The sequence below is a fragment of the Nannobrachium achirus genome (assembly GCF_963921795.1).
Source record: "Nannobrachium achirus genome assembly, chromosome: 18".
In the NCBI taxonomy this organism is placed as follows: Eukaryota; Metazoa; Chordata; class Actinopteri; order Myctophiformes; family Myctophidae; genus Nannobrachium; species Nannobrachium achirus.
The window spans coordinates 52,848,084-52,862,394 of record NC_137825.1 but is presented as its reverse complement, the minus strand read 5'-3'; the positions used below and the strand labels follow the sequence as shown (position 1 = coordinate 52,862,394).

Genomic DNA, 14,311 nt, shown 5'->3' with positions numbered 1-14,311 from the left:
TAATCGCAGGCCTAAATGAGTTTAAGCACCGTCGGTCCAACCAGTTTAACATTCACCAGCGTCGGCAGGTTAGCATTTCACCAGGTTAGCCTTCACCAGCGTTAGTTTTACTGAGGTCAGGGTTAAGGTTAGGTTTAGGTGTATCTCCGTCCCTCCGACTTTCGTCACCTCAGCCAATCACAAGCTTTCGCTGCTTTAACCCAGTTGCTTTTTTGACACACTCGGACTGAAAGACCTGCAAAAAAAACACTCTCCCGGGAAGAAATACACCGTGAGACACACCTTTTTAAATACGCTTCCTGAACAGCCCATCGTTTTTGGTCTTAATAGAAACTTAAATCCATCGCGGCATTAAGGACGGAACAGAAAGATAACACGAACTCTACTGGCAAGGCAAGAAGGTAGCACAATGTTTGTGTGTCCCATAGAGACTCTAATGAATGGTCCAAGCTCGCAGTAGTCGGCGGAGCCCCCCCACCCTGACAAGCCACCCATTGTGGCATTACACATGACAGGACCCAAACAACAGCGGAGAAGCGCGCATGCCAAAGAAAACAATCCTCCTAAAGAGACAGCTCACACTCTGCAGGAGCACTCCGAGACCCACAGAGCCGAGAGAGAGAGATGAAGCAGGGACCCCCACAACCTTTCCATAGATTCCATATCGTTTCATTGTTTGACGAACACGATCGTCAGTGTATTTTAGATTCATGTCAATTCGTGTTTTCAGATATTTAACCACTTGAACCGTGAATACTTAATAAACTTGACCTTTCACTCTGCACTTAGTCTGCTCTTTTTCACCTCTACACCAAACCTTTGCCGAAAATAGCCGATCTACAAGCCTCGCGCTGCGAGGCATTGTGAGCTTGTAGATCTGCTATTTTTTGGCTAAAGTTCTTAGAATATGGACACTAGGGTTCAAATGGTTAATATAAAAAAGGAGAAAGAATGTTCTATCACACAAAGATTTGGAGGACCCCCTGTAGTGACACTGAGGACCCCCTAGGGGTCCCGGACCCCCTGTTGAAGACCCTTGCGACAGGCAAACAAACTCAAGGCTGATAAGAGCCATAACAGTCCTTATCTGATAACCTCGTGTAGCTGCGTATTGTTGTTACTTTACAACACTGTTTCCCAAGCACTGGGTTGGGACCCATTTGTGGGTAGCGGACACATTTCTTTGGGTCCCTTGTTTTTGTTTTTCCATTTCCAACATTTAGTCTTTCAATTATTATTATTCAAAGATATTTTCAAAAAACATTCCCAAAAAAGGATTTTTTTTTCATGAATCAAAAACTTTTTTTTTTTTTTTTTGTAATTTTATGAAGGAATCAAAGAGAAATTCCATGAATTAGCAAACAAGGGAAAACAGCCGTTCTACAAGCTCTCAACGCGGCGCAAAGCGACAGGTTGTGAGCTTGTAGATCTGCTATTTTCACTAGTTTGGGTCCCTTCACTGTAATTTCTTCTTTGGGTCTCGGGTTAAACAGTTTGGGATCCACTGCTTTACGGAACACAGGAAAACCTCTGAAACATTTAGATTTATCACCACAAATGTTTTTGTAGGGAATAGCAGCTGGGGGAAAAACTTTGATGTACATGATCCACATGCTATCAATCCATCTGTTATTACCGTACATAATAACGTAACCAAAGCCAATTACAAGCATTTATCTGGGTTTTGATTGATTGATTGATTGATTGAAGAATTTTAGAAGTTAGAGGTTTGCAATAGAAAAAAGTACAGTTTCATGACGGTACAAATCACTGGTACAAGGTCAACTAAAAGGAGATCCTAGAAAGCCGAGGCTTATTTCCACAGGAACCACACTTTAAGTATCTCATATAACATTGAAAGACAGACGGATAGAACATAGTACTTTATCTAGGATAATATCAGTTAGCATAACATCAAATACAAAGGCAGAAAAAAAAGAAAGGGGGGGGGGGAGCATGGGGGCTTAGTCAAACATTGTCAAACATTACGGGGTTAAGATTGTATCAGAAGACCATCTTCAGTGCAGAGGCGTAATTTGACCAATATCTAGGGTGTTGCAAGGAATGGAGTTTGTCCGCGCGCGTGAAGAACAATAATTATTTTAACAACAATAAGGGAATATCAGTGAATAATAATACTTAAAATTTTATATTTTTACATTTTAAACCCTTTTTAATTATTATTTTTCAAAATGTTCTTAACATAATTAATTTTCAAGCCTAATATGTTGAGTACAGTTTGGATATTGCAGGTATGTACAGTATATTCATAGCCAGACAACCAGCGAGAGAGACAAGAGGGAGAGAGCTGATCACTTAACATTCCAATCAATCAACTCAATTGTCGTCACCTGGTCTCTGTGTGAAATCTATTGACTCCAGTGAACAGTCGGTTAATTCTTTAAAAAATCATAACTCTTGACAGGAATGGGCTAGAGACTTACTTTCTTTTTCTAAATGCTCAGAAATGCTAGGGTGTTGCCAAGGCAACACCCTGGAGGCCCAAATGACGCCCCTGCTTCAGTGGTTTGCTATAGCACTGAACACTCAAAAACCCACGACTGTTTTTCCTATTGATGATATCCTCTGCATAGTACCGTGTCTGTCTGTCATTCAATGTTATATGAGTTAAGAAAAGGTTTCCTATGTAAATAAGCCGTAAGGCTTTCTTGGATCTCCTTTTAGTTGACCTTTTACCAGTGAACAGTACTGTCATGAAACTGTACCTTTTCATGCAAACTTCTAATAGTCTGCTGGTCTTCAATCAATCAATCAATCAATCAATCAATCAATCAATCAATCAATCAATGTATAGTACTCCACTTTTGGAGGCGAATTTATTTTGGTTCGGTTCGGGGAGTCACAAAATCTCGGCAGCACCGAACAGCCGAATTAAGGACGGTCTCGTCTTGGCTCTAAAAGTGGAGTATGCATCGGCCCTAAAAAACACAGGCAAACACACGCGCACGCACAAACACACACTCGCACACACGCACAGACACGTGTGCACGTGCGCACAGAGACACGCGCATTTCACCTGCCCCATAAAAAGAAAACATAACAAGAGCATGACAGTGGTCTTTGTCTGCCTCATGAGGGAGAAGGGGACTCAAGGGTTTTGTTGTAGGGATGGGACGATAAGTGATATTATCGTTTATCGTGATAAAAAGACACTCACAATAATCGTATCGTGGAGATTTCATTTATGATATCGTCCTCCGTCATGCACTGGGATGAATTCACCTTTTACTTGCCGAGCTGCATATCTGGTACCACTTAAACCCTCTTTCTACCACTTTTTCGAGTCACGTGTTCAAATACTGGATTCTGATTGGCTAAATTCCGGAGGTTATGAGAGGACCACTGCCGCAAAGTTGTGTGTCCGAGATCAATGCGCCTCAGTGTACATCCGGGGACTTTCCCCCAACCAACAAATGAAGGTCGCAGCGGTCCTATGTTTACTAACGTGCGTACTATCGTCGCCGATTTATTTGGATCCAATGCAATCCGCCAACTTTAAAGCCCCTTTTCTCTGAACCTATGCCTTTCTGGAAGCGAACAGCCTCTATTTACGGCCGGAACGGTCCTTCTAACTGACGTTAGCTTAGCTGTATGCTAGACATCTTTCTCTGCATGGAGTTGGCGTCATCTGGTGGTGAGTAGAAGATGTTGTTTGTGGAACTATTTGCTGTCGTCGCGGAAGTTTTATAGGCAATAATGATTGTAACTTAAGATCCTTGCAAGTTACAACTATGTGTTTTCTTTCATGTATACGGGAAAAAGTGGTAGAAAAGCTATTTACCACTCGGGGTCGGACATTATGCTCTCATAATGTCCTGAGTGCGGGTGTTATCGGACTCGGCTGCGCCTCGTCCGATAACACCCGCACTCAGGACATTATGAGAGCATAATGTCCTCTCACTCGGGGTAAATTGCTTACATAATTGGTCAAAAGTACTTATGAAATTGTATTCTTTTCACTATCACAGTGGTTCTCAACCTGTGGGTCGGGAGCCCCAGGGGGGTCCCCAAATTATTTTGGGGGGTCCCCAGATGATTAACTTAATGTGCAACATTGTTTTCTCACTCAACAGTAAACTAACCAACATAAAGTTTAAGTGTATAGCGGGTGTATAAAGTGACATTTAAGGACTGTTTAATACCTCCAGAAGCAGAAATTGTGAAAATAGCTGAGCATGTAGATCTGCTATTTTCACAATAAAACGTGTTAGGCCTATAGCTACAAAATGAATTGCCTCAACTCTTAGTGCTTGTCAGGGTGGGGGGTCCCCAGTTAAAATATGATTATTTTGGGGGTCACGGCCAGAAAAGGTTGAGAACCACTGCTCTATCAAATCTACAATAGTCGATCTACAAGCTCACAACGCGTCACAACAAGCTTGTAGATCGGCTATTTTTGGCAAATGTTCCGCCCCAGGATAATGGATTTTTTGATTATCGTGATAATTTTGTAAATCGCGATTTCTTTCCTCACAATAATCTTGACATGAGATTTTCATATCGTCCCATCCCTATAGTTTGTTGATGTGGCTCGTGGCTCCAGAGGAGCGTGTGAAAATATTGTTTTGGCACGGGCCTCGATCTCTCAAACAAACTGCTCAGATGGCTCTCTGGAAGGAGGAATGCGGTCAGCGCGGAGATAGTGACATAGTTCCAGCAGAACCAGCATGCAACAAGATCCCGAATTTCCCCAGCTTATCAGATTGGGTGGGAGGTTTTTTTTTGAGAAACCCCTGAATGCGAGCTGTAATGCAATACAACGAGGGCACTGACTGCACGGTCAAAAAATACTTTTACCCTTAAAAGCAATCGCGAGAGGTTTCTGGCACGCGTCGCCCAGTGGTGTAAAGCAGTGGTTCTCAACCTTTTCAGGCCGCGACCCCCAAAATAATCATATTTTAAACCCCCCAACCTGACGAGCACTAAGAGTTGAGGCATTACTTTTGTGATGTGAGCTTGTACCGTATGTCTGCTGTTAGATAGCCGATGCACAATGTGCCGTGACTCGAGACGCAACGCATTGTGAGCTTGTAGATCTGCTATTTTCAAAAGATGTTTATACATTTCAAAACTTGAAATGGGACATTCGGCATAAAGAGTACTTTTACTTTTGGTACTCATTTTGATGCCAATACTTTTGTACTTTTAAATTCAAGTGAATTTTGAATTCCGGACTTTTCCTCGTAACAGAGTATTTCTACATTGCAGTTATTGATACTTTGACTTAAAGGGATATTCCACTTTCAAAAGAACTTTTGGTCATTTTGTCGTCTAATCAGGCTTTTATGAACACCCTGAACAGTTTTTAATTTGCTTGATTCAATATTTAGATATTTGATGTAAATGTTACCAGGCCCTCCAGGCCCAGGGCCTCTCCCCACACACACCCATTGAACTTCAAACTTCATTTTAACCATGATAGATTCATTTAAATTAATAATTATTTTTTTGTATTTCATTTTTTCCATTTTCCCAAATAATTATTAAAAATAAATGAAAAAAGTTATGGATAAAACACGGCCTGCTCACATATTAGGAGGGTAGTATGAGTCACCAGAAAACATAATGGGTGTTTTAAATGAATCTATCATGGTTCAAATGAAGTTTGAAGTTACAATGGGTGTGCGGAGAAAAGCACATAAGGTGTTTCCCTGTTGAAAGTGGAATATCCCTTTAAGTAAGAAATGTGAGTACTTTTTTCCACCACTACTGCATGTGCATCCAGCACAAACAGTAAGGAGTCAGTGGGTGACCACTCGGACGCACTGGGTCGGGACCCTTCATTATTAGTTTCCTACATTTTGTTTTTAATTATTATTATTATTTCAAAAACATTTTCAAAAAAAACATTTCCCCCAAAATCTAAGATTTCCATGGTTTCAATGATTTTTCAAAGTAATTTTACCAGTAAGACTGGGAGATAAGCGACCGTCAGGTCGCATAGCCAATCAGGAGGGAATCTGGTAAATGGAACAGATCCATGTTGATGACATGACTTTAGAGATACTGTGTACCGCTTTGTGTGATTTTAGGCCAAAGTCTGTAGGAGCAGGGTCCAAAAATGTGTTTTGCAAAAATCGGCCTGATGGTGGCGCTAGAAGAGGGCCATGAGGGGTGGAGGTTGTGATTGGCGAGTGAGTGAGTGAGTGAGTGTGTGTGCAAAGTTTGGCATTGATAGGGCCAACGGTGGCAGAGATATGACTAGGGCAAAAGTGTGACGTGACGGACAGACTGACTAACAGACTTAATGAATGAATATTATATATATATATGTTTTAAATGAAGTATAATAACACAATCATTTGCTCAAAGTCCAACCGGGTGCAAGCGTGTTTCTTGCTGTTGCAATAGAGTGAAACATTAAAATGAAAATGGCCTCGCTCCATCGGATATAGCATGCTTTGCTAGTGTCCGTGAGTGTAGTTTAGTAGAAGGGATGCTGCTGCCCTCATGCTTGACTGCTCCTGTATTTCTGACCTACTTTTCCTCACCGGCTCCCTCCTCTCCGCATATCTACAGTACACCCTGCCGCCCATCCTCAGGCAGGGAGAGACAGAGAAGTGGCTCAAACTCGCTCTACCTTTTCTAGTGTATGTGTATGTATGTGTGTGCGTGCGTGTGTGTGCGTGTGTCTGCCCCAGCAGTAAGATGCATGGGGGCTGAGGATGAGCGGTGAAAACGGGCCTCCATTTTCCAAAGCCGAGAACTCGGGAGTAAAGCGACCTCCGGCGCGGACCGCGCGTGGCTTGCTCAGCGTCTGACGGCAGCGTCTGTATAGTTTCGGAAACTAAACCTTTGCTTGATAGCCGTCGGGGCCTGGTGCTTATTGGTTTGGACACCTTCCGTCTTTGTTGTCACAACTCCAGGATGTACAGCCACGCCCCTATTGACACTAAGCATGAGGATGTATCGGCCTAAAGGAATATTGCTATTCCCGATTCACAAGGTGTCTGTGAGACACTCTCCGGCTTAAAACGTTGCACGCGCGAACACATTCTTGGGTGTAACATCTTGAGGTGCGCGGGAGCCCACGTATGAGGAATTCTTCTTGCGCTGCCATGGCACATCCTGCTAAAGTAATGGCCCCAGACGCTGCAGCTGCTGCATGTTCCAATATGTACACAAGGCCTGCAGCTATATGACCTGCTTCGCAACACACACACACACACAGGGGCGTCACAAGGGGGGGGGGGGGGGGGGGTCGGGACTTAAGGGGCCTTAATTATGTTATACTTTAGCCATTGAAAAATAGCAGATATACAAGCTCACAGCGCTGCACCGAGTGCCGCGCTGCAAGCTTGTAGATCTGCTATATTTGAAACGTTGTGAAAATGTGTGCAAATCTTTGAATATAATGATGTACTTTTTAAGAGAACATTTGTAACTAAAATTTTGCTTCCGGGGGTCCCTCATCTGGAACTAATTATTTTGAGATGCGGGCCAAATACATGTCATTTTGGGGGTCCTTCACGTGAAAATATTTGAGCACCACTGACATAGAAACCTTAGAAGGATTTGAAATATTCCGCACACATTTTCACGATTCTTCAAAAATAGCAGATCTACAAGCTCGCAGCGCGGCACTCGGTGCCGCGCTGCGAGCTTGTAGATCTGCTATTTTTCAATAGTTAAAGCACAAAATGTGAATGAATCTTTGTACCCAGGGCCCAGACTTTGGTGTGACACCCCTGCACATACCCTTGTCTTGCACTGTAATGAAGCCTAGTTGGTGCAATGAGCCAGACTCCACTATCAGCATGGTGCCAATTAAGTGCATTAAATAATGCAGTTTAAAAGCCATTGTGGCATTTCTTCTTCCACTTAATGAGAGTATAGGCAATCAGAAATGCTTCTCTGAGCTGCATCCTCTGGCAGAGGCACTGTCTTGAGTTGACGACAGTCGACAGCTAAGTCTAGGTATAGTTCCCAGTGCAGGGATTTTTAGGGTTTTTCTAGGATTGGATAGATTTGTTTAACCCATTTAGGCCTAGGATTATTGACTGCTTTAACCATTGAAAAATAGCAGATATACAAGCTCACAGCGCGGCACCGAGTGCCGCGCTGCGAGCTTGTAGATCTGCTATTTTTTGGAAAAATCATGATTTTTCTTTGCAAGTCTTTGAATATATCTATTTAAAAGCGAACATTTGTAACTCAAATATTTGCTTCTGGGGGGTCCCTGGAACAACATATTTTGAGATGGGGGTCCGTGGCTAAATACCTGTAATTTTGGGGGTCCTTGACACGAAAAAGTTTGAGAACCACTGATTTAGAGGAAGGATTTAGAAGTCGGGTCAAAGATCGGGTCAAAGATATTCATAGACTTGCACACATTTTCAAGTTTTTTCAAAAATAGCAGATCTACAAGCTTGCATATATCTGCTATTTTTCAATGGTTAAGGCATAAAATAGTGGTTAAAGTGGATAAATCTAACGCGACTCGGGCGCGTTCCAGGTATTTGAGAGTTAAAAACATCGAGAACATTTGGAGAATAATTCAATAAATCAATCGTAACTTTGCAAAATATTTAACAACTAGGAAGGTGCCATTCTGGGAAACCGCAAGTGCGGTTGCCCTGACGCGAGGCGAGCGTGTCGCTGTTACTACATGTCATCTTTTCGACACCCGACTCTAACTCTAACCCTCACCCTCGCCCTAACCTCCGTGGAGTGAGTCGCTATAACCCTCCGGTCGAAATGATGGTCGTTCGAAAAAGCGCGATTTCCCCTGACGCGAGTCGCAAGTGATCCACTGGGAAATTAATTCCGTCTTACCATTTATATTAGATATTGTGACGTCAAGTAAAGCATGATTGGACATTACATTGCATCTATCTGGCCTTAAAAATCCAGATAACTTCAGTTAAAAGGTTAACAAAAAAAATCGCACCCGTGCGAAGTGAGCGGTGCAAACTAATTCCTGCGCAAATCAGTGTTGATAGGCATGCATGGCAATATTCTTTTTGTTGTGTATGATGTCAGTCTAGAGGTCTGCTCAGACTATATAAGTCTTTATTGTCATTTCTCATCAGTTAGTTGACCAAGCTACGGATTGTAGCTTGTACGAGTGTCATAGTGTAATGATAAGTGACCTTATTTACCTCCAGAGAGGCCTCCAGAGAGGCGAGAAGAGGCCAGAAGATGAATATTTTAGTTTTTCAAAGTCTGTTCATTTGTATTTTAAACTTGTATTACCTGCCTATCATTTATAACCTGTAAGATTTTCCACAGTCTGTCTAAAAGTGTGGTTATTTTATCGCTTATAAGTGATATTCATCTAATATAATTTTGAAATTCAAGGTTAGCACCGCTCAATAATTTTTTATGACGTATTTTACGCGGCCTAAACGCGTTATGACGTATTTTACGCGGCCTAAACGCGTTATGACGTATTTTACGCGGCCTAAACGCGTTCTTAAATCAGGGTGAACCAATCGAGTGCCTCTGTGACTATGACATCATGGACAGATCAACAGAATCGAAGTGTTTCATTGGTCTAGCGAACTCATGTCATCATCATTTGTGACATCATAGTTTTGGTAAAAAAACGGTCTATAGGAGCGGTTAGCACCGCTCAAAAACAGGTTCACTTTAGCTGGCATAAAGGTTCTCAGACCCTTGAACAATAGCGTGTTGCCTATAGCAACCATGCTAATAACAACACAAGAAACTGACTATAAACAGGGTTATAGCCTATGCATGCTAGTACCGTTGTTTCATGTTGAGATTGGCACATTTCCTGGGGCAAGCTGCCCAGATCACATGTGTCTTCTTATTTTTTCACTCTCAAAAAGCGCCTGCAATGTAGTGCATTTGAAACTACATTGCAGTGCACATCATGGGGTGATCACTGCTTGCCTCCTGTGAATTGTATTATTTTTGTTTATTTTCAGTTTATTTCGTTGCTGAGTGAGGTCAGCAGACAAAGTTACATGAGTGAGATGAAAAAGAACCTGGGTGAAATCTGCCAATCTCAACAGGAAACATCGGTATATATGAAAGTACAGTAAATTAAAGAATTACTGTATATAAAAGCCTGGCTGTAATAATGCGTAGAAGTGATTTGAAAGATTATTTTTGCCGATCTAATCTCCACTGCAGGCAGGGTGTTGAAAAGCCCTGGGGCCCCGACCGTGGAGACCTTTCACCTTTTGCCTGGAACTTCAGAGTGGATTCAGTTCATATTACCAAGGGCTTTTAGGCTATGCCATTCAAGACGACACATGATACAGCATTGGCATCATTTAGTCCAGAGCACATTAAGCCAGTGGTTTTCAAGCTTTTTCATATCAAGGCCCATTATTTATTCGGCATTTGAGCCATGGACCACCATTTGATGAGATTTGACCTCTCAGACTAAAAAACATTTTGTCGTTGGATGAGATTTTGTCCACAATTCTATGCTGTATTGATGCAAATTGACAGCAAATGTTGATCAAAATAACAATTCCTCTATTAATCTTCTAATTGTTTTAATGCATATATTTAACATTCATTTTAACTCTTGTAAAATGAAACCAAATGGACCCCAACCGTCCATTTGGATTCATTTTACGCTCTCAAGAGCTAAAGATCTATAAGGGTCCATTTGGTTACCAACTCTCCATTTAACTGAGGACTGGCCGAGAACCACTGCATTAAGCCAATGAACAGAGTCCTCAAACTAAGTATTGGGTTAGTACAGATTTTAGCTTATACCTATTTAAGTAACGTCTCCATGAATTCTAAATGCAAACGATACTTGTTCACTCCGACTAAGGGTTGCTATTCTGGTAGATGCAATTAACCTGGAACTATTCAGCAGGGGTGTTGCACCAAATTCTGGGCCCTGGGTATAAGGATTCACTGCAGGCCCCCCATGAATGTTCTTCAATTGGGGTTCAACCCATTTAGACTGGGAACGCATTATTACGCGTTATTTTGTGTTTTAACTATTGAAAAATAGCAGATATACAGGCTCACAGCGCGGCACCGAGTGCCACGCTGCGAGCTTGTAAATCTGCTATTTTTGAAAAATCTTGAACATTTGTGCAAGTCTTTTTTTTTTTTTTTTTTTGTAAAACCTATGTTTTTTATGTCAGTGGTGCTCAAACATTTATATGTGAAGGATCCCCAAAATGATATGTATTTGGCCACAGTTCCCCGTCTCAAAATATTTAGTTCCAGGGACCCTCCAGAAGCAAAACTGTGGTTACAAAAGTTTGCTTAAACTACATACATAATATTCAAAGATTTGCACACATTTTCACGACTTTTCAAAAATAGCAGATCTACAAGCTTGCAGTGCTGTTAGCTTGTATTTCTGCTATTTTTTCAATAATAGTTAAAGCATAAAATCATTAAGGCCCCTCCACCTTGGACCCTGCTATTCAGGTTCAATTAAGTGGTACTCCTCTTGTCAGCATAATACAACCAGGGAGGAGCCCACCTCATATAGTCTCTCCACCATGTGCACTGCATACCACAGAGCATTTTTCCAGGGCCGGCCCATGCCAGAAGCAGTGTAGAAACTTGTAGGGCTGTGTCTATCAAAACATTCAAACATCTCTCATAAGGGGAACAGCCTAGGCCTACACCATAACATCCTCCAGCGTTCATTTACGCACAGAGGCGTCAATTGGGTATGGCAAGCTATGGCAGCTGCCATACCTTGGCTACAGGGGAGAAACATAAATGTTACTTCTTCAAATAAATTCATCATGCCTGTTGCGAAGGTATGGCAACATGACTGGTGTCTTGTTGCGCGCGTGCAAGACACCAGTCATGTTGCCATACCTTAGCCTTTCCTGAACTGACACCACTGTTTACCCATCAACTCCGAGAGTGTACAAATGTAGGTCAATTTACACTGTTTACACTCACTTAAATGAGAACCTTAGACCCTTCTTTGAAAAGATAAACCGCCAATAAAATCAATATAGGCTAAGTACGCAATGTGTCCCAATATATAGCACACTGGTTTCTCAAAAGGGAGAGAGAGGTGTGTCCATGGCAGAAATGGAGCCCAAGCCCAAGTAGGCTTGGCTTTGCAATATAAAAATAAGTAGGGAAGAAAAAAGAGGAAAACATAGGAATAAGGGGGAGTAAAAATCTATAATAATTCCGTATAAAATAAAAACCGACACCAGGCAGTTATAGCCACCAACACAAGCAACCGTCCCTTATTGACTGTCTATGCCCTCCCCAAAGTCGGTTTTGTTTTTCTTATCGTGAACATGCACATAGATTCCACCGAAACAGATGATTTGACAACATAGCCATTCTGTCATCATGAGAAGAGAACAGCTAGCGCTGCACCGCTGCAATGGCTGTCAACGTGCATTCTAATCTGCAGCAATGCACGGAGCAGAGACCACCAGACAGAGGAGGAGAGCAGACTAGAGCACTCCGGCGCGACTGCATTTATTGCATGCAGCCCTGCATGCACTACTGTGGCACTGCCTCCACTATTTATCACATGAGAAAATGGGCTTGGCATTTGCGCACAAGTGCGCCGCATCCATCTGATCTCCCCAACTGAACTCGTTTTGAAAGACAAACAAGAAACGTGAATTAAATGTTCAAGTGTCAGGTGCATCCGCGCCGATCACCCGCTCCAGGGGACGTTTTACATGTGCAATCAGAACAAAAAAAACATTCAGAAATGCTAGCTTTTTCCCCCAGACCACGTCTGTCTGTCTGTGGCACGGCCATGACATCACATCAGCCCCGTATATTATAGGCCTTCGGATGCAAGAAAAGAGCGAAAGATCCAGAATAACGGGAAGGGGGGGGGGGGAAGGGAAAGCATCGCTTCTGCGTCCACACACTCACACACACAACAACTGGCGCTCATGTTGCGTTGAAAAGAGACATGTCTTGAAACAAAGGGTGGGGAATTATAAGCGCCTGTATTGGAGCAAATGTCATTATAACGCCGCCGTATTCTCGTGTCCCCCTCCCATTAAAGGGAGATTATCAATGTAAATGACAGATCAGGCTTGTTCCAGCGCTGATCCATCCATGGCCATTCTGGATCTCGATCCGCTAAAGAAGGGAGGCGTTTTTTTTTTCTTCCCTCAAATAAATCAATAGAAGGTGAAATAATAATGTGGTTGTGTCAGTAGCCTAGAAAAGAGACGACGTTTTTGGGACAGAAATGGCAGCAACAAAACGCACGTTTCAGTGTTTATTGTTGCGCATATGATATGATGCACACCGCACGCAAATGTAAACGTTTATTTCATTGCCATGCAGGTATAAATAGCTCTGCAGCTGATTATTTGGGGATTTGGGGGATATTAATTATCGCAGACTGTAATCAATTACCACAAGTAGCCTACCATTCCTCAGCAATGTGCGTGAAAATATCTATACGTGTAACGCAAACAGGCCCAACCTCTCCCACCTCGCATGGAAAAATGTAACTGACAAGAAGACGAATGCCGATTAAGAATTACAACGGTCCTCGTTTTTCTTTTTTTGGCACGCATCTTGGCACCTTGCGCGGTCATTGTTTAACGATATGGGGATAGATCGCGACGACGTTGACAGGAGATGACTCCGATATTAATAATAGTAGTGTTATTTCTTTTCTTACCTGTGTGTGTGCAGACAGACAGCGGTGTGTTGACTCTCCGAGCGCACGGTCCTCCAGTCCTCTTCCCCCCGCGTGCAGTTCAGGGGAAAGCCACCGGCTGAGAGGGAGGCGCTGTTGGGCGGCATTCTGAAGCCCCCGTCTCCTCCTGCTCCTCCTCCCTGGCATATTCCTGACAGTGTGGAAACAGGAGCTGAAACACTTTTTACCTCTCAGAAACTGTTGGCATGGCAGGCCACCCTCAAACGCTCAAATGAATCTGACGTCATTCATTAAGGAGAGGCTTATTAGACATAAAAGCCACCGTGCATGTTCTGTAGGCTACAGCCGACATATCAACAGTGGCGTCAGTTCAGAAAAAGGTATGGCAACATGACTGGTGTTTTGCAAGACACCAGTCATGTTGCCATACCTTATAGCAACAGGCATGATACATTTATTTTAAGAAGTACATTCTTTTATATCCTATATCTTGAAACTTTCTTATATTCTAGTTACATTGCACAGTCAGTGAATTATTCCAAACCTTTTTTCCAAACCTGTTGGCAGCTGTAGCTCAAGAGGTAGAGCAGGTTAGCCAATGACCCATGGGTTGGTGGTTCCTCCTGTGTCAAAGTGTCCTTGGGCAAGACACTGAACCCCAGGTTGCTCCCGGTGAGCAGGTTGGTGCCTTGCATGGTTTCCACCGCCACCGGTGTATGAATGTGTGGGTGA

At 42.7% G+C, this 14,311-nt stretch overlaps 2 protein-coding genes across 11 annotated transcripts in view; one reads left to right on the top strand and one right to left on the bottom strand.

Moving 5' to 3' along the window:
- The window catches only part of LOC308303717 (microtubule-associated protein tau-like), a 59,697-nt gene extending 46,026 nt beyond the window's left edge, over positions 1 to 13,671 (bottom strand). For all 10 annotated transcript variants that reach the window (XM_080748191.1, XM_080748193.1, XM_080748196.1 and 7 more), the window contains exon 1: positions 13,601 to 13,671. The gene's annotated coding sequence lies outside the window, so the exon portion shown is untranslated. The remainder of the gene's footprint in view (positions 1 to 13,600) is intronic.
- kansl1a (KAT8 regulatory NSL complex subunit 1a) overlaps positions 1 to 14,311 on the top strand; it is a 249,505-nt gene that overhangs the window by 119,190 nt on the left and 116,004 nt on the right. The gene's annotated exons all lie outside the window — the stretch shown is intronic.